The sequence below is a fragment of the Malaclemys terrapin genome, chromosome 20, assembly GCF_027887155.1.
Source record: "Malaclemys terrapin pileata isolate rMalTer1 chromosome 20, rMalTer1.hap1, whole genome shotgun sequence".
NCBI classification, from domain to species: domain Eukaryota; kingdom Metazoa; phylum Chordata; order Testudines; family Emydidae; genus Malaclemys; species Malaclemys terrapin.
Window position 1 is genome coordinate 1704908 of NC_071524.1, and position 15381 is coordinate 1720288.

Here is a 15381-nt window from a genome sequence, read left to right on the forward strand (position 1 = left end):
GAGGGCCGGCTTTAGGAAGTGCGGGGCCCGATTCGAATACCTGGCAGCGGTCCGGGTCTTCGGCGGCGGATCCTTCACTCGCTCCAGGTCTTTCGCAGCACTGAAGGACCCGCCGCCAAAATGCCGCCGAAGACCCGGAGCGAGTGAAGGATCCGCCGCCGAAGTGCCGCCGAAGACCTGGACCGCCACCGGGTGAGTAAAAATTAAAAAGTTAGGCACTCTACTTTAGGGCGCGGGGCCCTCTTAGGCGCAGGCGCGGGGCCCTCTTAGACTCAGGGCCCGATTCGGGGGAATCGGCCTAAAGCCAGCCCTGATCACAGATCCACTCACCACCCCAAACACAACAAGGGGTCTGGTATCTGCAGCCAGGCATTCCGATACCGCAGAATACACTCTGAGAAGGAAGTCCAGGATATTCATCTTAACACGCTGAAAACCGCCATCACCAAACAAAGACACGCTGCCAGAAAAGTCGATCGCATCATGGAACCGATGAGCCAAATACCCCGAGAGAACCTCCTTCAATACAGAAATAAAACCTCCCATGACTGCACACGCCTAGTTAAGAACATAAGCACGGCCAAACTAGGTCAGACCAAAGGTCCATCTAGCCTTGTATCCTGTCTTCCAACAGTAGCCAATGCCAGGTGGCAATTACAGGCTAGGGACACCATCCCTGCCCATCCTGGCTAATAGCCATTGATGGACCTGTCCTCCATGAATTTATCTAGTTATTTTTTGAACCCTGTTATAGTCTTGGCCTTCACAACATCCTCTGGCAAAGAGTTCCACAGGTTGACTGTGCGTTGGGTGAAGAAATACTTCCTTTTGTTTGTTTTAAACCTGCTACCTATTAAACTAACGCCCCACAACTACAACCCATACTCGATGGGGACCCCATCCTGAGAGAAATCTTTTCTGAACCTCCTCTTCTGGCCTTCCAACAACCCACCAACCTTTCCAAGCTTATCATCAGAAGCAAGCTCCCCACAGACCAGGACCCACCAACTCAAAGCAGCACCAGACCTGGCCAGAACAACAGATGCAAAACCAGCAGCCATATCTCCACCACTACAGTGATCAACACCTTTCAAGATCCAAGGGTCTTACACATGCCTGTCACAAAACGTGGTGTCCCCCATCTAGTGGAACAAATACCCCAGTGACAGCAATGTGGGTGAAGCCAGGCCATCCGATGCTTCACCCAAAACTTGCCTTGGCAAGGAATTGATACCGATGATCTTAAGTGAAGATGGGTAATAGACTAATCTGTCGCAGAACACTCCCCAACATTACTAGGGTGAGTAAGTTAGAGATGGGCATTTGTATGAATATCCACAGCACCCCTCCGTCCCAGACTGCCATGTAAGGGGGAGATCCAGACCATCAGACTCGTCTGCCATGCCAGGGACGGAGTAGGATGCCCATCTGTTTCGCTACCACCAGCTCCCCAAGAAAGGGTGTGAGTCTGTCCACAGAACAGTACCAAATAGCAGCGTAATATTCTATTACTGCAACATTTTACTAGACAGGGCTGTTGCAGCCATGTTGGCCCCAGGATATTTGAGAGACAAGGCAGGTCTGGTCATATCGTTCACCGGACCAACTTCTGACGGGGAGAAAGACACGTTTTCGCGCTGCCCAGAGCCCTTCTCCGGGTCCAGGAAAGGCCTAGCAAAGTTCGGAACGGATGCTCCCTGCCTTGCCTTATGAACGCGGCGGCCGGGTTTCCGGGTAGGACTCAGAGGTGGGCTCCGGCGTGATCACTTTGGGAAAAGGGTTCACCCCCAGGAGACAGGGTGTTTTTCTCCTAGAATACCCCAACGTGGTATCAGTTCAATGTTCCTGTGATTGGCCAGTAGCATTTGGTACAGATGCCCCCCAATGTTGTCAGCACCCCAAAATTCTGCGTCACAATTGAGTCCCTTATGCTAAGGTTCAAGGCTTCAAATTAGACCATAAAGCCTCAAACGACGGGCCTAGGGAGTCCTTAAGTTACTGTTAAATGAAAAGCTAAGTTACCTCTCTGGGCTACAGTCTCCTCTCCTGTATCACAGCCCCTAGGTACCCCCAGATCTGAGACACCCTGTGCCCCCTCTGCTGTATCACAGCCCCTGGGTACCCCCAGCTCTGAGACACCCCTGTGCCCCCTCTGCTGTATCACAGCCCCTGGGTACCCCCAGCTCTGAGACACCTCTGCCTGCCCTCTGCTGTATCACTGCCCATGGGAACCCACAAACCTGAGACAACCCTGGGTCTCCTCTGCTTCATCACAGCCTCTGGTTACACCCAGATCTGAGACACCCCTTTGTCCCCTCTGCTGCATCACAGCACATGGGTACCCCAATATCTGAGACCCCCTGTCATTCTCTGCTGTATCACAGCCCCTGGAAACCCCCAGCTCTGAGACACCCCATCTCCCTCTGCTGTATCACAGCCCCCGGGTATCCCCAGATGTGAGTGTGACAAAGTGGGGGGTTCCTTGTTTTTCCTTGCTTTTCCAATGGTTTGCATGCAGAGGGGGTGGGACTCAGTTTCCCTGGGTGTTGCTGGTTTAACGAGGTGATGGAAGAGGGAGTTTGTTGTTATAGAGGACCAGCGAGGGAACTTGGGACCCCAGCTAATGGCCTGGAGAATGGATACCCCAGCGACTGGTGACTGGGAGGCCCAGCTCAGGAGTCGCAGCCGGTTCTGGCCAGTGGGAGGACAATGGGCTGTGAAGAGAGGACCCCGGTGACCTGACCAGCCGGTTTGAGCCAGAGGGAGCCAGAGGACAGAAGAGGGGAGAGGAGTCCCAGGCGCCCCTGTTTACCTGGAGAGAAGACAATGGACAGAGGTGAGGCTTCGGGCCGGGGATCTCGGATGCCCAGCTGGGAAGTAGGTGGGCTCTGGCCTGGAGAGAGGGGGCAGGCAGAGCCCACCTGGATGCAGGGGAGACTGGGATGTGCTGTGCTGAGGGAGGCCAGGCCTGAGGCCCTGAGAGTTTCCTGTGCTGGGTTCAGATGCTCAATAAACCCTCCTGTTTTACGCTGGCTGAGAGTCACTCCGGGCTAGAGATCAGGTTGCATTATTCCCTCTGGGAGCGGAGGCCCAGGGGGTCCAGAGCGAGTGGACTCCCTGAGGGGGTCAACAGCGAGAGACAGACGTGCTAAGGCTCCGAGAGGTGCGGCTCCAGGAGGTGGAGGGGCTTAACCCCGGGAGAGAGTGGACCCCCGAGAAGGGCTGTCGCACTGAAGGGGGTTCCCCCCACGGACCACACGGGGCCAAGAGTGGGCGCAACCTGTGAGTCTGGGACAATATGAGACACCCCTGCCTCCCCTCTGCTGCATCACAACTCCTAGGAACCCCAAAATCTGAGACGCCCCTGTGTCCACTCGGCTGTATCACAGCACCCAGGTACCCCCTGATCTCAGACACCCCTGTCTTCCCCTACTGTATCAAAGCCCCTGGTTACCCCCAGATCCGAGACACCCCTGTGACCCCTGTGCTCTATCACAGCGCCCGGTACCCCCAGACCTGAGACACCCCTGTGTTCCCTCTGCTGTATCACAGCCCCTGGGTGCCCCAGATCTGAGACACCCCGTCTTCCTCTGCTGTATCACAGACCTCATGTACCCCCAGATCTGAGACACCCCTTTGTCCCCTCTGCTGTATTACAGCCCCAGGACCCACCAACTCAAAGCAGCACCAGACCTGGCCAGAACAACAGATGCAAAACCAGCAGCCATATCTCCACCACTACAGTGATCAACACCTTTCAAGATCCAAGGGTCTTACACACGTCTGTCACAAAACGTGGTGTCCCCCATCCAGTGGAACAAATACCCCAGTGACAGCAATGTGGGTGAAGCCAGGCAATCCCCAGGAGTCCCCAGATCTGAGACACCCCTTCGTCCCCTCTGCTGTATCACAGCCCCCAGATCTGGGAAACCCCTGCACCCCCTCTGCTGTATCACACTCCTGGGAACCCTGAGATTTGAGACTCCCCTGTGTGACTCTTAGTGGATGTGTGAATCTACAGCAGGGTATTAGTTAGGGGCATGTGTGTGTGTGTGTTCTTGTGTTTGCATGGCTGGGGCAGTGCATTGAGGGGCGCTAGGTGTGTTTGTGTGTCACTGAGTTTGTCTTACTGAGTTTGTGTCCCTCTCACCCTATTGTCGACACTCACCTTCTTCAGGACGTGTGGAGAAGCTCTGAGGGTGAGCGGGAGGGTTATGGAAGTGTGTTACAGTGTGTTCGGGTGTGACTGTGTGTCAGCATGTGTAGCTGCGAGGGTGTGTTATCGCGTGTGTGAGTCTGTGTGTTTACAGGTGTGTTCTGGACCTCAGCGTTTGTGTCTTTGTGGCTGGGTGACAATCTGCATGGGTTGGAGTCTTTGGGTGTGTGATGGTGTTTCTGGAGCACTGTGCCTGTGTTTGTGCGTAGTTCATTGTGTTCCTTTGGGTGCGTGTAGTTTCTTGTGTGTCTCTGTGCATGTGTGTGTGTTTGCACATAGTTCATTGTGTCCCTCTGTGTGTGTGCGTAGTTCATTGTGTCCCCATGTTTGTGTGTCTGCGTGTAGTTCGTGTCCCCGTGTTTGTGTGTGTGTGTAGTTCGTTGTGTTCCTGTGTGCGTGCGTGCATAGTTCATTGTGTCCCTGCATGTGTGTACACATGCGTAGTTCATTGTGTTTCTGTTTGTGTGTGGTTTGTTTTGTCCCTGTGTCTCTCTGTGTGTGTAGTTCATTGTGTCTCTGTGTGTGTAGTTCATTGTGTCCCCGTGTGTGTGTGTGTAGTTCATTGTGTCCCTGTGTGTGTAGGTCATTGTGTCCCCGTGTGTGTGTGTGTAATTCATTGTGTCCCTGTGTGTGTAGTTCATTGTGTCCCGGTGTTTGTGTGTGTGTGTGTGTGTGTAGTTCATTGTGTCTCTGTGTGCGTAGTTCGTTGTGTCCCTGTGTGTGTGTGTAGTTCATTGTGTCCCCGTGTGTGTGTGTAGTTCATTGTGTCCCTGTGTGTGTAGGTCATTGTGTCCCCGTGTGTGTGTAATTCATTGTGTCCCGGTGTTTGTGTGTGTGTGTGTGTGTGTAGTTCATTGTGTCTGTGTGCGTAGTTCGTTGTGTCCCTGTGTGTGTGTGTGTGTAGTTCATTGTGTCCTTGTGTGTGTAGTTCGTTGTGTCCCGGTGTTTGTGTGTGTGTGTAGTTCGTTGTGTCCCTGTGTGCGTAGTTCGTTGTGTCCCCATGTGTGTAGTTCATTGTGTCCTGGTGTTTGTGTGTGTGTGTAGTTCGTTGTGTCTCTGTGTGCGTAGTTCGTTGTGTCCCTGTGTGTATGTGTAGTTCATTGTGTCCCTCTGTGTGTGTGTGTGTGTGTGTGTGTGTGTAGTTCGTTGTGTCCCTGTGTGCGTAATTCCTTGTGTCCCCGTGTGTCTCTGCAGCAGGTGTCTGCCATTCACTCTCCATCTGTCTCTTTCATCCTCCCTTTGTGTCTCAGCCTCCATTTCTCTCCCCTTCCTGCTCCCGTCTGCCCTGCACTCGGTGCCCCCCGGGGCCCGCCTGACCCAGCGCAGCCCCCGCCTCGCCATGCACCCCATCACCCTCCTCTGGCGTCTTCTCACCTCCCTGGCCCTGCCATGACCCTGCGCCTTCGATGCCCGGGCCACCGCACGCCCCCACCGCAGGGGGGTCCTAGCCCAGCCATGGCTGTGACACGGGGGCTGGGAAGACACGGACACTTCAGCTATCCCACAATGCACAGCCACCCATTGGCCAATTACCCATAATCCTCTGCTCCCCTTGCTCACACAATGCCCCTGTGTTGGCCAATTACCCACAAGCCATTGCTCCTGCTTCCTGACAGAGCCACTAAGAAAGCGGAGATCCCAGAATGACCTCTGATCGGTCAATTACCCACAATCCCCTGCTCCTGGCTGCGTGGCTATGGGGCAGGCATTCCCAGAATGCCTCCGGCAGGGGCAATTATCCACAATCCCCTGCTCCTGGCAGCGTAGCTATGGGGCAGACTTTCCCAGAATGTCCCTTGCAGGGGCAATTACCCACAATCCCCTGCTCCTGGCCAGTAGAAGGGGGAGCTGGGTGTGGGGAGGTCCCCCCATAGCCTAGCTGCTCCGATCGCCCCATGGCTAACCCAGCATAGGGAGCCCTGCTTGTGCCAGTGAAAGGGGGCCAAACCCAGCAGCGCCCGGCTGCCGCACCCTGGAAACCAGGCAGGGTCTGGGGCTCACCGAGCCAGTCGCCCCCTCACGGGTTGCAAAAGCACAGGGGGCTGGTCCTAGATGTGTGACTGCCATGCCCGTACCCGCACCGCTGCACAGCTCCCCGTGGGTTCTCCACACCCAGACAGGTTCCCTGGGGCGGCTACCTCGGGAAAGAGACGGGCCCGGGAAAACCTGGGCAGGTGGTGACCCTCATCCCTGCTGCCCTGTCAGAGCCGGGGAGAGAACCCAGGAGTCCTGGCTCCCAGCCCCCCTGCTCTAACCATTAGACCCCACTCCTCTCCCAGACCTGTATGGGGGAGGGGGAACCCAGGGATCCTGACTCCCAGTGCACCCCCGCCTCTAAGCACTAGACCCCACTCCCTTCCCAGAGTCAGGGAGAGAACCCAGGAGTCCTGAGATGGGCTCCTTGGCCAGGTCGTTCTGTGTGGGTCCCCACTGACGCCCGCCCCACCCCACACCCAGCAGTGGGGGTGTTCCCTGGGGCCTGCTGATCCCTCAGGATCGGGCCCTGCCATGAACCCCCCCCCCTCCTCATTCATCCGACAGCTTCCTGGAGCCCAAAGGATCCAGGCAGCCTGTGCTGTTTCCATGGCGACAGCTCCATGGAAACTGCAGGCCCATCCCCCACTTCGTCGCTTCCCCTCCCCCCCATCCCCCTTCCCCTTCAGAGAGCAGGGGTGTGGGGGGGGGTACACACCCCAGCCCTGCCAATGCCCCACTGGAGCTAATGGGCTTTCACAGGGCCCTGGGGGGTGGCAGGACCGCAGAAGGGCCCATCAGCCCCACACACAGGGGTCAGAGCCAGTTCCTGAGCCCCACACATCTGTCTGTCCATCCTCCGTCCCCACACCTCTGTCTGCCCATCCCCACACCTCTGTCTGTCCGTCCTCCATCCCCACACCTCTGTCTGTCCGTCCTCCATCCCCACACCTCCGTCTGCCCATCCCCACATGTCTGTCTGTCCGTCTTCCATCCCCACACCTCTGTCTGCCCATCCCCACACGTCTGTCTGTCCGTCTTCCATCCCCACACCTCTGTCTGCCCATCCCCACACGTCTGTCTGTCCGTCTTCCATCCCCACACCTCTGTCTGTCCGTCCTCCATCCCCACACCTCTGTCTGCCCATCCCCACACCTCTGTCTGTCCTCCATCCCCACACCTCTGTCTGTCCGTCCTCCATCCCCACACCTCCGTCTGCCCATCCCCACATGTCTGTCTGTCCGTCTTCCATCCCCACACCTCTGTCTGCCCATCCCCACACGTCTGTCTGTCCGTCTTCCATCCCCACACCTCTGTCTGTCCGTCCTCCATCCCCACACCTCTGTCTGCCCATCCCCACACCTCTGTCTGTCCTCCATCCCCACACCTCTGTCTGTCTGTCCTCCATCCCCACACCTCCGTCTGCCCATCCCCACACGTCTGTCTGTCCGTCCTCTGTCCCCACACCTCTGTCTGTCCATCCTCCATCCCCACACCTCTGTCTGTCCATCCCCACACCTCCGTCTGCCCATTCCCACACGTCTGTCTGTCCGTCCTCCATCCCCACACCTGTCTGTCCGTCCTCCATCCCCACATCTCTGTCTGCCCATCTTCACACGTCTGTCTGTCCATCCTCTGTTCCCCACACATCTGTCTGTCCATCCCCACACACATCTCTCTGTCCATCATCCATCCCCCCCCACACCCATCTGTCTGTCTGTCCGTCCATCCATCCATTCGGCCATCCATCCTCACCCCCCTCCATCCATCTCTCCGTCTAGCCCATGCCCCACATCAGGAGCGATTCCACCCCACAGGGAGCTCGCACCCGGCGTGTGCACCATCCCTGGCCCAACTGTCTGGGCGTTAACCAGTCAGCTGCGGGGGGCAAACACCCATTGACAGCAACAGCGGGACAAGTCCCTGAAGGAGAACGTAAGGAGGCTGCTGACTTTCAATGCCCGAAGTATGTACACACCTGCACACGCACACTCTCGTGCCCCGCCTCGCACAACCATTCATGCACACACACCTGTGCACTCACACACGGGCCCACACATTCGTTCCCCAGCACTCACGAGTGCCCTAACGGACAACATGCAGCCCTCACGCCTGTACAATCACTGACACACACACACGCACACAGACACTCCGCCGTGCACACCCATTGACGCACACACACGCGGCTGCTCAGCCGTGCAGTCCTGGACACATGGACACTCCGCCATGCACAATCACAGACACACGCACACTCAGCCGTGCACACCGGTCCCAATCTCCGACAAGGACTCTGCAATCAACAGTAAGGAGATCACAGGGGAGGCGGGACGATTGTACGCCTCCGTCGGCCGTGTGCTTCAGCCTTGTATCTCACCACCTAAACTTATACGTGGTGCATAAAGCCACCCATGGATTACGTCTTGGCAGCAGCAGGGCAAAGGCTAACACTTCCCTAAACCGGCCGGAGACAGTCTTTGTTTGCACATCCTCGGCCAGAGATCCCACGTATGGCTTAGCTTGTCACCTATTGTACCGATTCTGCGGCTAAACAACAACCGGCCTACCCGTGTGTTTGGCCTTGTGTTCCCTCCAGGCCCACTGAAACATGTGCCGGTTCGTACTCAACAGCCAGGTTACCGCTAAGGGGGTGGGTGTGTGTGTGTGTGTGTGTGTGTGTGTGTGTGTGTGTGTGTGTGTGTGTGTGTGTGTGTAACAACCCATCTAGGGCTTGTTACCGGGAGACTCACTCACCCTAATAACGCAGGGTGGCTGTCGCCACCGGAAACAGGCCAAAGAAAGCCCCGGCGAGCGAGCATCCCAGGATCCTTTGCAGTTAAGCTAACTTTAAGGAGCGGCATTTTACTGAGCCTTGTGCAGATTTCACCATGGCGGCAAGCGATGTTATAATGCTAGAATGCGAGGGGCGTGACTGATAACAGCCCCCCTAAAAGGGGGATAAACATTGAGGTGTTGAGGCCGTTGGACACAAGACAACGGAGAATGTCGAAATCAACCGAAGAGCAGACAGAGGCTGCACCAAAAGAAGGAAATAGATCAGGCCTGGAAGGATACCAAAGAGGAACGAGGATATAATTACCCTCGGCCGGGATGCAGGCTGGCAGAGAACGACCATCGTCCAGGACTGTCGGTGCACCTTTCTTTGCCAACTGGCAATCAATAAATCCAATCCAGGTAGATTTATCGAACGAATCCCACCTCTAAGCCCAGAGAAATGCCCGGTTATCAATGAATTGGGTATTGATTATCGGCAACTGACCGATCGTCGATGAGTCGCTCTTAACAGTCGTTGACACACAACGCACGTGCAAGGGCGCACACCCGGCCACCGGCGCACATTTCTAGGCATGTACACACGGCACCTGTTTCCTTAAAGAGGAATAAACATGTCAAAAGCCCGGAAGATGCGGCAACGAGGTTTTTTTTTTTTTTTTTTTTTAATGGCTCATCAGCTTCGTATGCTCCAGCCAGGAAAATACCAAAGAAGTCATCTTGCATCAGTTTGACTCAGGGTATGTAAGAGAGAGAGAGAGAGCATTAGATGGTGTGTGCGCGTTTGTGTCTGTGTGATAGAAAATGCCAATAGATCCTGCATGGTGTATTTGCTGGAGGTCTTAAGCCGAGAATTACGAAGAGAAAAGCTGGATATATTCAGATGCTTTGGATTCGTATTAAAAATAACTACCACACACACACACAATATGGGACACACACATACACACACACACCCCACTTCAGCAATGTACACACAAATTGTCTCACGCACACACAAAGCGGAAACCACACACAACACACAACACCCCCACAAAGCACAGATGCTGTGTGTCTCACACGCTGACACAAACTGGAGTGCACACATGGCCACCAGCCATGACACACACGCCCCAATAGTCATCACAAGCACATCACACGCATACACATGCACACCAAGTCATGCACACAAAAAACAACAGCAGCAGCACATGCACACCACCCCAAACCTTGACACACAATCAACACAAGCTTTCCTTGCACGCAATCACAGACAAACCAAAAGCAGTACACACACACACACACACAGTTAACACAAACCTTGACATACCCCCAACTCTCACACACACTCAACAATAGCAGCACATACAATCAACACAAAGATTGACACACAACTGAACCCTCTCTCACACACACACTCAGCACAAACTGTGACACACTACTCTCTCTCACACGCACAAACACATCCCTTGACACAATCCCAACTCTCACACACAACCAACACAAACCTTTACACACACAACCAGCACAGACTGACACACAACTGAACTCTCTCTCACACATTCAGCACGTTTGACACACACACACAAACCAACACAAACTTTGACACAACCAAACACACACACACGGACTCAACCCAACCCCCAGTTCACACATACAATCAGCACAAACCTTGACACACACGCACACATACTCTCTCGCTCTACACACACACACCCAACACAACCCTCGACACCCACCCACCCACTCTCTCACACACAACCCTTGACACACACAACTCACACACATGCACAATCCTTGACACACAGCCCAACTCGCTCACACACACTCAACACAACCCTCGACACCTTCCCCCCCGCCAACTCTCACACAATCAGCACAAACCATGATGCACGCACCGGCATTAGCGCATACACACACACACACACACAACCCAGCGCCCAGGCCAGCCTGCAATCGAGACACTCACACAAACGCAAGGCACCCATCCCGTGTGACACCCATCTCTTAGCGTGCCCCCCTCTGCCCGAGGACGGCACCCAAGAACTAAGCCCATGGGGGCATCAGCCGCTCTGAGAAAACACACACACACACACACAATTACAGCCTCCCTCTGTGCTTAATTTGTAATGAAAGAGGTACCAGGGCTAGGAATTGCCAAGCCAGAGGTACCGGGGCTCAGCCCTGGCCCAAGTTAAGCATTGCCCACCATCCCTCCCCTCTGCCGCGGCTCATGCCCCCCCCCCCCGAATGCGCCCATCCACACCCGGCTTCCCTTGAGGAAGGTGCCCAAGTGGGGGCCACGCCGTAACTGGCACAGGTGGCAAATGGGGTGGAGTGGTGCCTTGGCACGGGGGCTCGCTCTTACCTCAATCCGCTGGTAGAAAAAAAGCTCCCGTTTACAAAACCCCAAGTGCCTTTACTTCTGCTTGGAAAAAAATCGCAGCTGCAGATGCAAAAAAGATTTTTTTTTAAATGGAGGAGGGGGGGGGATGAAAGAGCCGGTGCCCAGCGCCCCCAATTCGTGCCCGGCGCCCCCTCGTCTAGCCCCGACTTGGACAGAGGCCAGTGCCCCACCCCTCCCACCCCTCTTTTTCCCTACAAAAAAAAAATCTTTCTGCACTTTCTATTAAACCCCCCCCAAATTCTTGGCTGGGGAGGGGAAGCCAGCGGGTGAATTAGACATTCTGCTGGGGCTATGCCATTGGCTGGCCAGCCTTGGAATGGGGAGGGGGGAGAGGGTTTCCATTGGTGGAGGCTGCCCAATGGGTGGGTAATTACAACCCCCCCCAGACCTCTTTTTTCCCAATCCCTGGAAATCCCCCCCCTTCACTCTGCTCTCTGCTCCCCCCACCCTGGGAAGCGGGTGTGTGTGGGGGAAAGGTTTCATTAACAAAAAGGGTGAACTCCCAGCTTCTGATTGGCTGAGGAGAGGGATGCAGGAGCACCTGATTGGCCGGGGCGGGTTGTCCATCTCCATCCTTTTTGCAGCGTTCGGTTGGGAAGGGGGGGTTGGGGGGCTGGTGGCTGGTTTAGCTTAAAGGGGTGGGGTTGATCGGGGGAGGGGGGCAGAGAGAGAAGGAAACTCCGTGGGGCGGCACAATAAATTGAGAGAGAAGCAAGTAAATGGGGATGAAGAGACAGCAAGCAAGCCGGCCATGACCCTGTAACTTTTGGGGCATCTTGCTAACTCCCCTCCCAAGGCCCCCATGGGATGCCTCACCCACAGGGCTGGCTCCTCCTCACCAATTATTCCTGGGCCCATGATTAAAGCAAAAGAAGGTGAGTTGCAGTGTGCAGAGAAGGGGCCAGACCCCCCGAGCCACGGCCGGGTGGAAAGGCGGGACAGGCGTGGGGGGGAGGGGGCTGGAACTTGGGGGAGCTTGTCAAACTCACTCACTAGCTATTTTGGGGAGATGCTGAGTTTGGCCGATGAAGGCATGACATTTTGATGAAAAAAAAAAAAACCTAAAAACCCTAGACCGCTAGAAAATGACCCTGGCCCTTGCTCCGTGGACTAAAAACTGGCTAACTGATAGATCTCAGTATATAGTTACGAACAGGGAATCATCATGGAGTGGGTCTGTTTCCCAGGGGGTTCCCTCAGGACTCAGTCCTGGGCCCTCCGCTGTTCAACATTTTTATCAACGGCCTGGAAGAAAACATATGCTCACCCCTGATGAGTTTTGTACGACGATTGGGGGAAAGTAACCAATGCAGCGGGTGGGTCAGCGATTCAGAGCAACCGGGCGCAAAGAAACAACGGGCGTTTTAATACAGGTAAAGGCCAACACGTCCACCTAGGAGCAAAGGATGTTGGCCACGCTTACAGGCTGGGGGACTCTCTCCTGGGCAGGAGCGACTCTGAGAAACATTTGGACACCAATCAGCTGACCCTGAACGCCCCGGGCGATGCCGAGGCCAGAGGGCTAACAGGATCCTGGGATGCGCAAACAGGGGCATCTCAAGTCAGCGCAGAGAGGCTATTGGGCCTCTGGATTTGGCCCAGTTCTGGTGCCAACCGTTCAAGAAAGACGGCGATAAATTGGAGCGGGTTCACAGAAGAGCTATGAGAATGCTTGGAGCAATGGACTCCAGGAGCCCAAGCTAGAAAAGGTTAAGGGGTGACTCAATCCCCGTCTTCATGGGGAACAAATATTGGATAATGGGCTCTTCGTCTAGCAGAGTTGGACTTGAAGCTAGGCCAACCGTGCCTGGAAATCAGGTTCAAATTTTGAGTCGTGCGAGTAATTCACCGTGGGGACACTTTCCCAAGGACTGCGGTGGATTCTCCAGCATCGGCCATTTTTAAATCAAGACCGGACGTTTTTCTAAACGCTCTGCGCTGGGAATTATTCGGGGCCGGTCTCTGGCCTGGATGATCCAGGGGGTCAGACGGGACAGTCACAACGGGTCCCCTGTGAAGGAGAAACTGAGGCACAAAGAAAGGCAGCAACTTTCCCAAGGTCACCCAAAGGAGAAGTGGGAATAAAACCCAGTGTCCGGAGTGCCAGCCCAGGGCTCTTCCCGCTAGCCCACACTGCCTGTAGCCCAAGAAGAACGAGACTTCTTAGGTGCACCCCAGAGGTGGACGCATTTGCTGCACAATTTTGACAGCGAAAGAAACACCACGGAAACCCGAAAAAGGACTTGAATGGGGATCCCCAGCAGGCCACCGAGTCCCCCAGGAGTTCTTCCTGCTAGAAGGATAACAACCTACTATTGCTACCCGCTCACGGAGCCGCTTTTTTCCCTGTTTTCAGCGCTGGAGGTCCCAGGTCCAAATTCCCCAGGGCCGGGAGATGCTGTAGCCGGAGGGGCTGAGGATAGAAAGGGATTGGAGGGCGAGCTGGGGGAGGCACTAGGGGTTCAGGAAAGGTGGGGTCTGGATCTCAGCTCTAGCCAGGCCCCTTACACCCCCTGCAGCCCCCCCACAACTCATGCCAGGCCCCTTCCCTGCCCCAACAGGCCCTTGTTCACCCCCAGCCGGGAGGCAGACCCTTCTATAACTGAGCCCAGCTATGCAGCATCTCTCCGCCCCTCCTCCAGCTGCTCCCTGTCCTCGCCTCTCTACCCATGCCCGGGCCTGGCACCGGTGCCCCTGGGTTTGCTTATGCTCCCAGCTGGCACTGGGCATCTGGCTGCATCGGCGTTTGGAAACGGGACATACTGCTGGCTTGCCCGGTGAGGTGACAGCATCCGGGGCGGGGGGGGGGGGGAATGGATGGGATGGAGGGATGCACCCCCTAGCCCCAGGCTGGGGAGACAGGGTGCTGGGGGGGACAGGACAGGATCTGGTTCCCCCCCAATCCAGCAGCCCCCCCCCCAGTGCCAGCACTGACCCAGGCTTCCCTCCATGTAGCTCTGCAAGCCGCTGCACCCGCCAGGCCTGGATAACCTTTACAGCCCAGCCTGTGCCGCCCGCGCCCGCTCCGGCCCCTGAGGCTGCGTTGGCATAAACAGGCCAGGGGACGCACTTCATGCCAGCGACACTGTTAACCCTCTGAGAGATCAGCCTCACCAGGGCAACGGAACTGGATTCCCCATGGGTGGGAATGCACAGCAGGCTGGTTAATCTGCATTAGAAACCCTCGCTTAATTCGGTTCAGGATTTGTCTACATGGGGACACTTGGGAAGGTTAATCCAGATCAACTCCATCTCTGGATTCAAAGTGGATTTGTTAAACCTTATTAAGCTCCTGCGCGAATGCGCCCATTCCAAATTCAAGTGCCCTGATTTCGCTTTAGCTTCTTGCAGTGAAACCGAACTAAACCTGTCCACACAGGGATAAAATGCGGTTTAACTCATCCACTTACAGAATTAATTTGGATTAACTGTCCAGAGGGCCCCTCTTATAGACAAACTATTAACCCTTTATCACCTTTTGTAATGACATGTAGAGCCATTTTAAATCCATGGGCAGATGCATATTCAGAATTAAAATGTCCCGAATTTGATTTAGTTTAATTCACTTTCAAAGGGAACTGAAAAGAGGCGGCTGCAATGTGGTGCCAAGCGAGGGGTCCCTGTATAACCAGGCCAATGCCCCAGCCCAGGGGCCATGGCCCGGCCCTGGACGAGGGGTTCCCGTATACCCACCCCCATGCCCCTAACCCAGAGGGGCTGTGTGCGGGGGCGGGGGCTCCTAGGTTGCTCTCTGAGGCTGGGATGCCGGGGGGCAGAGAAGGGGGAGGGGCTGTTGCTGGAATCAGCAAAATGTGGCAATTTGCTCAATTAACCGATGTTCCCGGCGTGGAACATAATCCCGTTGTCATGGAGACGGCAGCGCCACGGTAACCGCCTGGGTCTTTGTTCCAGGCCTGCCCCTGTTGGAGGCTGGCACTAAGAGCAATAGGAGTGTGTGTGTGGGGCGGGGAACCCTGGGGGGAGCTGAGCACGGCTGGCCCCCACCAAGAGGGGA